The sequence below is a fragment of the Hippoglossus hippoglossus genome, chromosome 14 (genome assembly GCF_009819705.1).
Source record: "Hippoglossus hippoglossus isolate fHipHip1 chromosome 14, fHipHip1.pri, whole genome shotgun sequence".
Taxonomy (NCBI): domain Eukaryota; kingdom Metazoa; phylum Chordata; class Actinopteri; order Pleuronectiformes; family Pleuronectidae; genus Hippoglossus; species Hippoglossus hippoglossus.
This window is the reverse complement of record NC_047164.1, coordinates 16773357-16788263: the sequence shown is the minus strand read 5'-3', so window position 1 is coordinate 16788263 and position 14907 is coordinate 16773357. Positions and strand designations below refer to the sequence as shown.

The window sequence follows — 14907 nt, the reverse complement described above, 5'->3', positions numbered from 1 at the left end:
CTCCAATAATCCTCTCTGCAGAGTCCAACCGGACCAAAAAGGAAGACTGTCTAACCCCACAGATAGTTCGAGTGGAGTGGGGCACGCACAGTAGCCTTATCACACCACATCATCCCAAGCAGAGGCCGCTTTTGTCACCGCAGTCTAAACGTACCCTCCCTGGGTGCTTTTTACGTAGTGCAGCTCCAGCTGTAGAGCTATTTTGGTGCAAGAATCGTTTGCATGACCCAAAGTAAACATGAATACAGTAAGGCACTGATTTGTATTAGTTTAATATCAGTTGTAGCTTAGATTTGCCAAAAGCAGACTGTACTCCAAGTCCTTCTGCTTTAACTCACATTATAATGGGGTTATAATTCCAAAAGCCTGTTTAGAGTCCATTGACAGATGGTAAGAATAGAGTGGACGTTTGAAATTCCACATCATTGTTTGAATTGTTTTCTATTTTCATAAATGCTAGAATTTATCAGAACCTTCATGACATGACATGTAACTCACTGTTGATTAGATTAGATATCAACAATGGGATCACATATTTATAGTCAGCAGCGTTTGAGCTTGATGAATGTCATTAGCTGTCAAATGTGCGATTAAATATAGATTTATTTTATGAGGAAATTAAATGGAGGTACACTTCAACCTGTTGTTTCATTAGACTCCGGTAGTACTCTATTGCCAAAATATAGGCTATTATAATTGATCAGAATTCGTTTTATTTTGGTTTATCTTGATATTAACTGTAAATGAATAGTTTAGGACTTTGAGAAATAGGCTTGTGTCTTAGATGGGATTCTTTTTTCATGTCTGCACATGGTACATCTGAAGCTCCAGATGTACCGGAGCTCAGCTCGCAGTAGCATAAAGACTTGAAACGTAGAGACTATGTCCACAAGTAAAGAAAATCCATTTATCTAACCTCAGTTCAATGAATAACACAATATTTAGTTATTACCTCCAAGAGGTTATAAATTCACCAATGTCTGTTTGTTGGTCGCTGTGTCTGTATAGTTGTTGGTTTGTAAACGAGATTAGACAAAAAATAACTGAACACATTTCCACAAAACTTGATGGTAGGATGCGGTTAGGGTCAGGAAAGAACCCAATTAATTTTGGTGTGGATCCGGATCAAGAATCGAGGAATTTCTTTGTGAGATATGGTGTTTTTCGACAGTTTCCCAGTTTTCCCAAGGAATTATTCATTGACCTTGATGAAAAAAAAATCAATCTGAATTTAAGGGACTGTTGGGCCTTGGCAGAGGTATGTGCTCTGCTGACTGCCATTCTAGTTTAATCGGTGCAAGGTCGTGGTTTTAAGGATGGATTACGTTCTGGACTATTCTTGACTTTGTGGAACCTCAGCTGGTTGCCCGGCAACCCCATGGTGCTGTCAATACTTTAGGGATAGCAAAAATGCCAATCACATCTTATCATATACGCTTGAAAGGACTATGATTAAAAGCCAAAACAACGGAGTCCTGGTTTTCGCTTTGCCTTTATAAACCAAATAAAATAATGTTTGGCATCTGTTTTTGTTTCAGCACATTCTGACCAGACAATACATCTTCCACTTTTGTTAGTAGAAAGCATATAAACCATATTAGTCTCAGTACATTGAAACCTCATACATCAATTACAATATTTGAATGATTTAACCACTCATTGAAGTGTCATCTTACTACTCACTGGCCTCCTCTAGATGGTTCAAAAGTGAGTGGAGGGACAAAAATGTATATTTAATGAAATGCTGACGAAAAACACAAATTAAATGAAAAGTAAAGGCTAAAAATGGAAGAGTGCCGTGCTCATACTTTTATTCCTAACATATTGTAGGTATTTCACCAGACTGTGATATGTAAACACTAGAATGAAAAGGAGAGGCAGAAGCAGGAATTATGGCTCCTTCTCTGTACCGACGTACTTCGGGCCGAGACCACACTAAAACAAATTATTCCAAGGGTAAGTCGTAAAAGTAACTACTGGCATCTATTACGCCTTGCAGAAGTCTTGATGTTTCCCAGTGCTTAAAAACATGAATTTCAGCTCAAATACAAGCCAGACTTTTTTTGACAAAAAAATCCCAGAGCACCAACCTGAAAATACATGAATGTAATAAATACCCAAAGCTGACCGTGAAAATGCAGCTATATCATACATCCCCAGCAGATATGAAATCCTTGACTTTCTCACAATCTATTTTCCTGACCTCTCCGTTACCCCCTACCTCTCTGCATCTACCCGTCTCCCTCCCTCTTCCTCACTCCTCCCCCTCTTCTTCTCCTCGCCGTGCTCTTCTCTTACAGAGCTGTAGTCTGGAGAGACAGAAAGCTGCAGGATTAACAGCTGCTCCACAGAAAAACCAATATGTGCAGCTTGTGTGTAGTACTTGGTCCGATAGATCGAAGAAAGACACACAAATACCCTAACACAGGAGGTCCATGGGTTCTGTGCCTCTTTACAAGCACATACCAAAGCCAATAACATAATATGAACTGCAACCAAGCAAATCCAATACAAAATGCAGGTCCCACACATACACATTAGGATACATGCATGATGGTATCATAACTATGCCACATGAGATTTTCAGATTGCACTAGCACCAACAAGACAACACACACACACACGGTGCTTATAAAGGAAACAAAAATACCCTGTTAGTCTTCCCCAAGCTCCCCTATTTGACTTTCATTTTCTGCAAATAAATCATTACTAAAAAAAAAAAGTCCCAGAGTAAACAGATTTTTTTTAGTATGCAGGACCATACAGATCTCTTATGTTTGTCGAGCCAATTAACTCAGCGTAGTAGTCGACTTAATGGGATAAAGCTCTCGGTTCCATTATTTGTTGGGCTAAATTTTTACTTTTAAACGTGTTTGCTCTCTTTTCTCAGAATCAACAAGACCGTCCCCTGCAGATATCCGTGTTGGGTCATGGCTCCAGCTTCATACATGTCTTGGAAGACATGCTAACAATGTTAGCCCTATGTTGACCTGCTGGACTTTTATCAGACATTTAGTTTGTAATTATCATATTTTTTATTCTCAGCCTATCAGAGGTAACTCAACAACACATACTTACAGAACAAATACTGTAGTATGTAATAATCAGCATATATCTGTCTTACTATTTAAGAAGCTATATGTAAAGTATTTGTACAGTGTAAGGACTCGTTAATGTGCAGGCAGACATCCCCCTCTTCTTCCTGGCATCCTATCATCTTAAATTTGAACTATAATGACACTTAGTAGAGTGCATACCTCAACCAAGGCCCAACAGTCCCCTGTCTCGCAATGTTAAAGAAAGTGATAAAAGAAAATCCTGGAACCGCCCCCTAATCCTGTTACAACCTAAATATTGTAGTTTCTTCCCTGACCCATACCGCATCTTTCCACCAAGTTTCATTATCTGTCCTGCAGTTTTTAACGTAATCTTGCATAACAAACATACAAACCAACCAACAAACAGACAGCGATGAAAACATCAGCTCCTTGGCAGAGGTGACACCACATTTCAGTTTATCCCAGTCACTTTTGCTACCAGTGGGGAATCCTTTAGGCCTTCATTAAATGTTATATTTAGTCTCTCCAATGTGCTGACATTTAATCCTGTCCTAAAACCATGGCAGTAGAGTTATGCAATCAGATTTGTCTTTTTTGTTGTTGTCTAAGTGCCTTAAAGGTGCATTAAAGGTCAGTTGGCTTACTTGTCGGTTACAGCAGGATTGCCTGAAGGAGTGTGTGTTTGTACAGAAAGTGGCAGGTGAATGAACCAATCACGTTTTGATTAATAGTGGGTGGAAACTAAATTCATCGATCTGCGTCCACCCAAAGGCCAGAGCTATCTCACATGGTTCACCTTCCTCCGTACAGGGCTATAAGCTAACTTCAGCAGCAAATCAACAATGTTAGTCTGTCCGACGGCACAAATACCATAGTTATAGAATAGTGGATTTACAGTAGGTTTGTGAATATTCAGATATTGACAGCAGTATTGGCAGTGCTGTAGCAGTGGGGGCCCCATTAAGGTTTGGTTTCGACCCACAGCCATGTTTTTTTGCTGCGATATTGGCCTCTTTATTGAGTCTTTTATACTGCTCCTATAGTCCTTTTTTGTTCTATTAAAAACAAATTGACATCAGAAATGATGTGCAGTAAACATAAACAACCTTTTTAAAAGGGTAGTGCATTCTGACAGGGGCGTTATTTCTACCATGATGGTGTGTGAGCGTGCGTGCAAGGATGGAGGCACCGGTTCATCAGCTCTTGGATGTTCTGACACCCTAATCCTGTTGATGTACGTGCTGAACATATCACTCGTGAGGGGCAAACATTAAAACCAGCTAAAAGGATTGTGTAACCTCCGTTTTAATCTCCTCCACTCATCCCATCCCTCCGTAAGACGGAAGACAGGAGGACGAGAAAGAGGAAAAGCATGGCTGAGAATAAGGAGAGGGCAGATAGGAAAAGACAGACGGACATGAAGCAGATTAGGAGAATTAGCGACGCGGTAGAGGAGCTGGGTGAAACAGAGGCTGAACGGCTCTGATAGGGTTAGAAAAATTGTCAGTCACGCTAAAGTGCAAAAGATTGACTCTCGGTTCCTGTTGTTGGTTGCTGAGGTGTTGATTTCCCCAATTTCCCCGATGATGATAAGTCAAAACAAAGCAGAGAAAATTGCATTTTTAACAGCTGAATTTATTTGCTCCGCAGTCTGAGCAGCAACAAAATGTAAAAAAGAAAAAATGGCACTGGATCAGCTCTCAGGATCGAGGCACTAACTTGATTTAACACTGGTGGTACAGGTTCAGAGAGCAGGCAATGAGAAGGAGTGTGTAATACCTTCTCTATTCCGCAACATGCCGGTGCAGTGTAAAACAAAACCACTGTCAAATGTGAAATCATTAATGAGAAACACTATACACACATTACTTCCAACCTTGCTTTTATGATTTAAGAACCAGAGCTGTGGACGTTTTTATGAGCTGCAGAGGACTTTATCAATTCAAGACATTTGTGAGAGGTAGAGGAAATACAGGCTGTACGAGTTGTTATAAGCGCACACACATACACATGCACTGACGCAAGCACACACACACACAAGCACACTTTTTATGGGATACATAGTGTTTTTATTGAAAACATTCCCACGTATAACTTTTGCTTATGTTGTCCGGGGTCAGGCAACATCAGGGCAAGACCGCTCTGCCCTGGAAGATTTGTCATTAAGACCAAATAATGCACAACATCACTCACAAACTGTGATTTCTAAGCCAGACAAATAGCGAAAAGCCCATATTGGTGTGATGCTATTGAAAGTGCGGTGTGTGATGTTTAATTAACCGTGTTGTTGCCTGGCAACTTCTGTACAGCCCGGTGTCACAACACTGATCAGCTTATCTATGGGGGTCTGATTAGATGGCACTTGTGGCTTGAAAAGAGACAAGTACAAAGAAAATTAGATTAATTTCTTGATACTGATTTGAATTTATAGAAAATGGAAACTACAAATCATAATCTCAAAAAACCTTAATAACCAAATATGATTGGCTATGGGACACAACACAGTGCCCCATCAACCTCGGCGGGGCCTTTCTCAGGTGATCACATTGTATGATCATAGGGTCCACTACTCTAAAATTTTGAGAAAGTATGAAACCAAATGAATGCCAATGATGATGAGTTGCTAGTATCTGCTAGTGATCCTGGTGATTTACTATCAATATAGTTCAGAGGACCTTCAAACAAGGGATATTCACCATCTTGTACTATTTAATTTTTTCCCAATTGAACATAACCGAAGATGACTTTAATAGTAATATTATCACTTTAATATTTGATTTAGTATTAATATTTAATTATTTTAATCAGCCCAATATGTTTATGTGCATAATCATTAACACACAGTATATATTTTACGAGCTACCATAACATCATATGTATTTTCTGCCCCTTGGGTTCAGGTGCAGCCTCACTGGTAAGTAAAGTGTGTGTGGGTGTTTCTGCAAGTACTGTATTTATATAACCCAGTTGTAGCTATTACTAGGTAATAAACTGGTAACTGTAGCTCAACTTTACTTGATAACCTCACATACATGCAACAATGGCCGGCTACATGTTAAATGTAATTTGAGGATCTTTAAATGAAATAACTTTGCAATACCAAAAATAAAGAAAAATAATAATAATACCAGTTCTAGATATTATTTGTGTTATATTTTTTCCCCAAATATCAACTGAGAACACACTCTCATTAAAACCATTCAACATGCTCATCACTTCAAGTACATTTACCAATAAGTTTCACTAAAGCTCTACTATTTCAAGTAAAGCTTCTGTTAAGCAAAAATAAATGAATAGCAAATAAAACAGACTCAAGATAGAAGCTTGGTCCATTTAATCTAGAGTGTCTCCTTCCTCAGGGCACAATGTGGAAGGGTTTCTGAACTGTGTTAGCTAAACACAGTTTACAAGCTGCTATCCTTTGTGTTTTGTACACAGTCTTATATTTGCAAGTACTGGACTAGTTCAATGCTCTGATGATGCAAACATCGTATGACCGAATCTGTTTGAAGTCCAAATAAAATGTTTATGTGTGTGGGTGGTGTCTGCTCTTGCCACCACTTATTTTGTAAGTACTCTGCACTTCAGAGACCATTTAACCCGTCGTTGTGAACTCATAAAACCCCTTCAGGTAAACAGTGTAAGCTGTAACTCTTTTAATTTTAAGGTGCATTACGTAAATCAGCTTTCTCTGCAGCTGAATGGGCATGTTTCTCGATGGGAGTGGTGATAGTCAGAGACAAGGTGATAGAAATAGAGGCTAAATTAGTAAAGGAAAGACGTTTGATTTTGAAAAGTTTCCTTAAGCTGTCCATGTTAGCATTAGCTCTTTAACAACAGAAAAAAAACGATAAATAGCCTCTTAAAGCTCCTACCATGAGCTACATTATAAAGAGTGATTGTGATATAATGACATACATACACAGGAGCTGCCCTTTAATTATTCCAAACAAAATTCCTTCGGGTGTGAATCATATCAGGAGGCGGAGAAGTTAAAAAAACGATGATGCTGGGCGGGTGACACTAATTAGCTTCAGGTAAGGTGACACAGAGAGCTGCGTGACGATGTGATGACAGCAGCAGCGGGTGAAACCGTGGTAGAGCACAGGCGATACACTGACCCACATACTGTGATCTGTGCTAACAACAGCTCCCCACTGGGACCTGACCTCCTGCAAGGAGGTGTATACGGTCTGGTCCCATGGTGCACCATCCCTGCTTTATTACACTGAGGGCCTGTTTCAGGTGTGCACCAATTTACTGACTCAGTGGAGACAATCGAGATATAAACTGGTTTGTTACTCAAATCAGATAAAACCTCACAAAAAAAAAAAAAAGAAGCTGTTTGCACAGTTAATTGTGACAGCCACAGCCGACACCTGAATCCTTTGGATCGCAGGAAGTGAAGAGAGAGAGATTGAGAAACAGTACAGAACCAAATCAAACCCTCTTCTTCTAAATAATGGAGAGTGCTGGAGGCAGTAGAGATGAGGGCCTTTCTCTCCAGGGCAAGAGTTCCTCGCATGAAAGCAGAGACAAGCCACACACACACACACACACACACACAACACCCTTTAACCCTCTCATTAGTGTAATCCTGTAAATTGTCATGAATAAATCCACTTAGAAGCCAGTGAATGAAAAAGAGTTTCACTTTGAGATGGTTGCATTACCATTTCAATAAGCGTGCCACGCTGCAAAAACGTTGGCTGTGTTTGACAGAGTAATTGGGAACATTAACGAGTAGATAAAATATGGTTAGCTGAAGGCAGCCTGTATATAACTGTGTGTGAGTGTATGTGTGACTAGAGTGTCAATTATCTTGGGTTTTTTTCTTGCACAGACAAAAACACATGTCTAGATTTTTCCCACTAATAAGGCCAATGAATCCCGGTGAAGGAGAGAGATTAGTAAGAAAGACTTCGCTGGCTTTGTGTTTCAAAACAAAAGAAGTGGAGAGCAGACAGCAGTCAGACCTTGAGACAAAACTATTCCAGTAGGCTTTCCAGTATGCTTGTCCGTAGAAACCTTTGTTTGAGCTGCATGACCATAGCAACCCTGTTTGGAAAAATCTCCCTGGGCTAGGGCTGAGTTGTAAATAAAAACCTTCCCTAAACTGTACACAAAGAGCAAAGAGGGTCCAACTTAAGGGCACGTGCAATTACACATTTCAGACGGGGCATGCGACGCTTAGTGGGCTTCTCTTTGTTTAAACGAGCATCTACCTTAATTCCTACCTGGCCTTTTGTTTGTGTAAGAAGACAAAGCAGGGAGAGATAGAAATAATGATAAAAAAGGAAAACCCAAGAGAGATGCTCCACAGGATGAGTGCTCCCAGGTCAAACAGAGAGGCGATGGAGTGGAGGAGGAGGAGGAGGAGGATGAAGAAGAGTTGGCGGCGGGGAGGGCCATGTATTGCAACAAAGTGAGAAAGACAAAGAAATCCAAGCGCGGGTAGGAGAAGAGATACAGACACAAAGAAACAAAGAGCTACAGCAGATGCAACAATGAACGAGACGAGTCAACAGTCACTGCAATGTAGGGTTTTTTTTCTTTCTTATTTTTGCTTTACGGCGAGGCATGTGCCAAAATAGGCAAAGTTACACACACGTGCACGGAAATCACACCCACACACACTCACAGTTCCCGGTATGTTCCGCATCCTAATGTACCCTGAGGTGCCCTAGTCCTTCCCGTGTCATCAATCTGAGAGACAACTCAGGGCCCAGGAGAGAAGGAGGCTATGAGCAGGTATGTTAACACTCTCCAGTATGACTGACAAAAAAAAAGGGGGACGACATAAATCAGACAAGGATACCAGACAGAATCATGGTCTGTTTGCACATGAACATTTGAGACTGCGGCATCGTATTCCAGAGAACTGTATAGTATTCTGACTGACAGCCATGCATCCGGCACTGAGACCGCAACACAACAATTCTTTTATATTCAACTGGGGGGGGGGGGGGGGAAATTACATTATCGTGGCAGGGAAAGATGCTGACAGCGCAGGCACAGATGGTGGAATCACATGACTCCGAGGCACGTACAGAGGCTGCGTTTGACGCCATATAATGTACAGTATTTCCTCACAACTGATGGTTATGTGGGGCGATGAAGCATGAAGGTAAACTACATTGAATGATGGATGATTTTGAGCCGTTTAGTGCAGCACATCAGGTGTTTGATGCTGATTATAATACGTGCACGCAGGTACAGCAGCCCATTATGGTTCCTCGGTGCAGGTAGTACGGAATGGCCAGGTTTCATTCTGCTTCATGTATTATTCTCTAAGTGAACACCAAAAGAGAAAATCTTCGCTTTGTGCAAACATTCAGTATATGCAGCTGCTTATCATCATTATCTTCAAGGTTTTTCTTCGGAATACATCAATAACAGATCAATTATTCCACAAAGGCAACATTTGCACTATTTGGAGTTACAAAGCAGCCTGGAAACAGTAGTCCTTGGCACTTATAATCCCTTCAAGTCATGGAGAGGCTAAAAGACGGGTGATTTAGAGTGGGAATGGGAAGAGAAATGGCATAGAGCGACAAGCTTGTTTGGTTTGGACCGAGCTGCACCGGGGAGGAGTGAGCGGGGAGAGAAATGAACGAGGGGTGAAAGATGAAACTTTAATGATCCCTCTGGGGAAATTGGGTCATCGCAGCAGAGGGGAGGGTGTAGATAAGAGCAGAGTAAATGCCCGCTGTTTTAAGTAATACACTTAATTATCGCAAGATAAACACATTAAAGATTGATATAGTACAAGCTTTATTTAATAATGTAACTATCAACTGTGTATGTGAAAATATTACATGGATGAAGATAGGAGGTAAAAAATACACGTGCAACTATCCATTGTGAGATGTTTAAATGATCCAAATTGCACATGGAGCAAACATTGCAGAAGAAGAAGGGAGTGAAGACAGATTGAGCAGAGGAGGAGGGGGACCAGGAGGATTTTGCTGAAGCAGTCTCCAGCCACTTTAATTGGTAGGAAACAAGAGGTCTCTGAATAAACAGCCGCCACAAGAGAGAGCTTGGCTCATTTTTCCTCCAGTTGCACTATCCCTCTTTTTCTTCCGAGTAGTTTAACTGAAGCTAACTTCCCCTCAAAGCTCTTCTTCTTCTTCCTCCTCCTCCTCCTCCTCCTTCTCCTCCTTTCTGCACTTCCCCTTCACTCGTCACCAGCCCCAGCTGTCTACGCTCCATCCTCTCCTGTGTATCTGTCTGTTGCTGGGACGACAACCTAAACACCATCTCAAGATTTCCAAATGCAACAACAAACTGCTCGCACAGGCAAGCTATGATCTCCCCCCCCCCCCCCCCCCCCCCCCCCCCTAACTCTGCACCTACCACTCTCCATCTCTGTCTCTTTTTTTTTCTCTCCCTCCCTCTCACCGTTGGCCTGCAGTCTTACCCTTATGTCTGCTTTTCGGTCTTCTACCTAATTATCTCACTGAGGACGAGGTAGCCCCCTACACCATCCCCCACACCTCCACAGCCCGCGCTACTGAGGAACCCTGATGAATAATTTCACGTTTCTCCAGCCTTCTCTTTTCTCTCGTCCTCCAATTGATTATTGTACAGAAGCACAGCTAAAAGAGGAGCCCACTGGGTAATTTGTCTTTCTGACGAGGAGAGTCCATGGATATGTATGGGGGGGGGGAGGGAATTGCAGAGGGCTAAAAATTGATATGCAAAGGAAGAGAGAAAAACACGATTATATGAGAGAGAGAAAAAAATTGATACTGGATGGATCGGCCCCCGTCTTGTCTCTGATACCTCATTCCGTTTGATGTTGTGGTCAGGGGCACAATTGGGAAAGAGTGGGCATTTGCATGTGAACACGTTGCTCGAAAAGTGAGCAAAAGTGGTCGACGCACATCCCTGAGATGCATCGGTAATAACACGGAGCCTATTGAAAAATAAACCTAATTAAACAGTGGCTGTGTCATCCTCATTCTCCATCCCCTCCTGTGTCATCCTCTAAATCCCTCTCACAAACACCGCTGCAGCCCTGTGGCTACAAAACATTCATCCGTCAATGTTTGATTCCACGCAAATACGACTGAGTGATGTGTTGTCGGACGACGCCAGCCTCCAGGCATTTCCAATCCCCTTTGACAATGACACTCCCTTCGGTTTTGGCGTGCGAGGCTCCGGTGATGACAGAGACGGAGGGTATCATTTGGGCACCACAGGAAAGATCACTAAGTGTGTGTGCACAGACGCCTTATCATCAGCGTGAGGTGTTCCATGAGTAAGACCTGCTAAAAACGCATACACCTGTCCCGGCTCGGCCCGCCTGCAACATTATATGACTCACCTGACTGGATGGGGGCGAGTTAGCAGAGCGAAGTGAGGCCAATAGTGTGCATCACTGACAATTTTTGGTTTAAGGCGTGTGCACACTTGAATGTGTCTTAAGCTGTTTTTAGACATGTGAAAGAGATTTGGCTTTTCAACGTGTCTCCTACGTGTATGGCAACTCGTTTTCATCATGAGATAGTTGTATTATTATAGTTTTTACATCCGCCAAGGGGGTTATGTCTCGTCTGTGTTTGTTTGTTTATCTGTTAGTCAGCAAAAACTGCTCAACAGATTCCTACAAAACCTAAGGGAGAGATGCAGTATGGGTCAAGAAAGAACCCATAAAAGATTGTTGCAGATCCACATCAGGGGGCGGATTCAGAATTGCTTTTTCACTCTCTTTTTAACATTGCGAGTTTTTAGAGAATAGTCCCTGGATCTTGATGAAAAAAATCTGGCATGTTAAGGTGTCTGATATTTATGAGTGTGTGCAATTTGGTGCAGGTCCACATAAAAATCTGGATCTAGTGAATTTAAATGTGCCTTCCCAACGGTACTGTTGGGTATTAGCGGAGATATGCACCCGACTGAGTGCCATTCTAGTTTTTAGTTTTGCGTCCGTCTTAGAAACGTGATCGACGCGCCCATTTACTCGCTTACACGCATGTTACTAGTGTGCTGGCAGGGAAAGGTTCCAGGAAATGTCCAGAGCAACTGACTTGGACATTTGCATTCACACATACAGGAAGAAAAATGTCCAGGGTTCTGAAAGCAGCTTTATTGACACTGAACAGACAGCTCTACTGTGATGTTCTCATAAAGGTTCCACCACGCTGCTTTGGTACTCCACCACTCCAGAGTAAGCAGAATCATCCCCCCACCAAGTCTGCTCTTCATCCCTCTGTCTTCTCCTCCTGCATGCACGGTGCTGCACACCCTCATCACTTTTCATTCTCCCTTGTGTTTTCCCGTCTTCCGACTTCAATCTGTGCTTACTCGTATCTCCTTTGTTTCCTCCAAGCTTCAGTATCTCACCATCTCACGAGGCTTTGCTCCTCCCCATCTCTTTTTCTTCTCTCCCGCCTCAAAAATGCTGTAAAGTCTTGCAGCGACGCAATAGCTCTGCCTCACTGACTTTTAAGGCCCACGCTTCCCTCTTTTTTTTTTTTTCTTCTCTCCCAGTCCTGTTGAGCACACTCCACCTCCACCCCCATCCCTCAAACCCAGCTAATGGATCCCATGTCAGCAGAATACCAGAGTAAACCACACAACTGCACTGTGGCTTCGAGTCTGTCTCTGCCTCGACGTCTTTCTCTTCTATTTATGAAAAAAAAAAATTAGAGAGAAAAATGAATAGAAAAACTGCTGGCTAAACAATTTGGTCAAATGACTGAAAAGAGATTCTGCTTACTCTGTACCTCACATTTTTTTAAATTCTGTACATGACACTATACAGGTGCACATTCTGTCATATGAGTGCAATATTTTTACATTTTATTAGGTTTTATCTTGCTGAAGATGGAGTTTTCTTTGTCTGTGCAGCCATGGAAGCTATCACTATACATGATAATTAGCCACGTCCTCCGTGTTCCAAAGAAACCAGTGTTGCTTCTGGTAAACGCAGCACTTACTGTGCATGAGGAGATTTTTTCCCCCCATTTTATTTTTTGTGCCACAACTTGTATCCCTGAGGAAATTATAGGGGAAATGTGCTTAATAAACAGTCCTGTCTCTTAGAGATTACATTTGTATGCAGCAACAAATAAGCTTGACTTGAAATGTATTGCCGGACCATATTATCATAACATGGTTAAACGCTGCTAATTAGCATCTGGCAAGTTCCTCACTGTGATTAGTGAATATATTTGGAAAATGTTCACCGATAGCATCTTTCTTTTGATTCCCTTCAATATTTGTTCTTAAAATACAATATGCCAGAGCCTTATGGTTTCTGTAAGTTTAGATAACTCCGAGCACTTGGTTAGGGGAAGTTAGGGAATGATAACAGTCTGGGTTGAAGCTTGGAATATTCAACATGAACGTGGAGCACATGTTTATTTTACCATTAAACTGAAACCGCAGTTCTTTCGCTAAACCTAAACCAAAGTGCTTTTGTTGCCTAAACCTCACCACAAGTGGGACTCAAACCCACGTCTCTGGAGTTTCACTTTCTTTTTTTATTTAGTTATATATTTATTAAGTATTTCGGGGGACATTGTATAATTAAACTGACAGGGAATGTGGGGAAAGAGAGTGCTAACCATATCAGGATGTCCTGGAGCTGCGTACTACTTTTAATGAGTCCTATGATTTTTCAAAACTGTGTCAGTGACTACATTCACAGTTGATACTAATTTGACTGTTGACCTAATTTCGATTATGATTTGTATTTGAGTTGCTGACAGAATATTCCAGTCATATTTCTGTTTACATATTACAGAGCATAGTCTGATTATTACTCAAATATACATTACGTCCCACTACTTGTTTGTACTCAAACCCAGGGCATGTGTCTTCATGCAGTTTGTAACTGCTGTGAAACGCTATAATGTGATTACGATATATATTTACATAATTAAATAATATATGTCTACATAATACGGTCGGAATACTCCACATATCTTAATATGATTATAGCTTATTCCTAGTATGACCTTATTCACGTTAAGCTAATCACAAAATGCAGTTTACAAGGCAGTGTCTCATTCAGATTGTCTTAACCTGGTTAATTTGTCCATAATATCACAAAGGGCTACTTATTTTTCAATAATGAAACCCCCTTAGATGAGTGGATTGTCTTCCTAATTCTTTTTTAATGGCTACATGTAATTTCATAAAATATGCGCTTTATTGTGTAACCTGACTGAGGTTTATTAGAAAGAAGAGAAATCATAATGTTGAGTAGTGTGCACTTATAAAAGACCACAAATTCTTAAATTACAATATGACCTTAATTATCTGTTTAAAAACTAATTTGATTCCACTGTCTGATTTTGCTTTTTCAGGATGCAGTCGTCCTCACGAGCCTCATGTCGATTTTAATTAAAGCAAGACCCACTCACTATGTGATAAGTATTTTATCCCAAAAAGGTGTGAGCAGGAAATCAAACAGAGGTAAAGCTCTTTGCCTTGTTCTCTCCTCTGGCGGAGGATTGAGCCAGTAGTTGTGTTTGCAGGGGGCTGGAGCAGGCTCACAAAGACAAGTGTGACAGAGGAGCCGATAAGAGACTGACGGGGGACAAACTGTCACTTCTCTGCTGGGGCCTCGGCGCGCCACAGGTATACGTGGCATTCCATGCAAAACTGGGCAGTGACAAATGGATCCAATTTCCATTTGCTTACCTATCTGTTGTGTGGAACACAGAACACACGCTGGCCTGCCCCCCCCTATAAATCTTTATCCTGTTAACACAACACCAGCAAACCGACACATTAGCACCCCCCACTAGCACCAGGACCAATCAAGCATACAGTCACACACAATGGGTAAGGAACCTCGACACATTTGCTGTGAAATTACTGGCATACGCAC

General features: G+C 41.5%; 1 protein-coding gene across 4 annotated transcripts in view; it reads right to left on the bottom strand.

Annotated features, from left to right (window-relative positions):
* LOC117774476 (roundabout homolog 1-like) overlaps positions 1-14907 on the bottom strand; it is a 94831-nt gene that overhangs the window by 28845 nt on the left and 51079 nt on the right. The window lies entirely within an intron of this gene.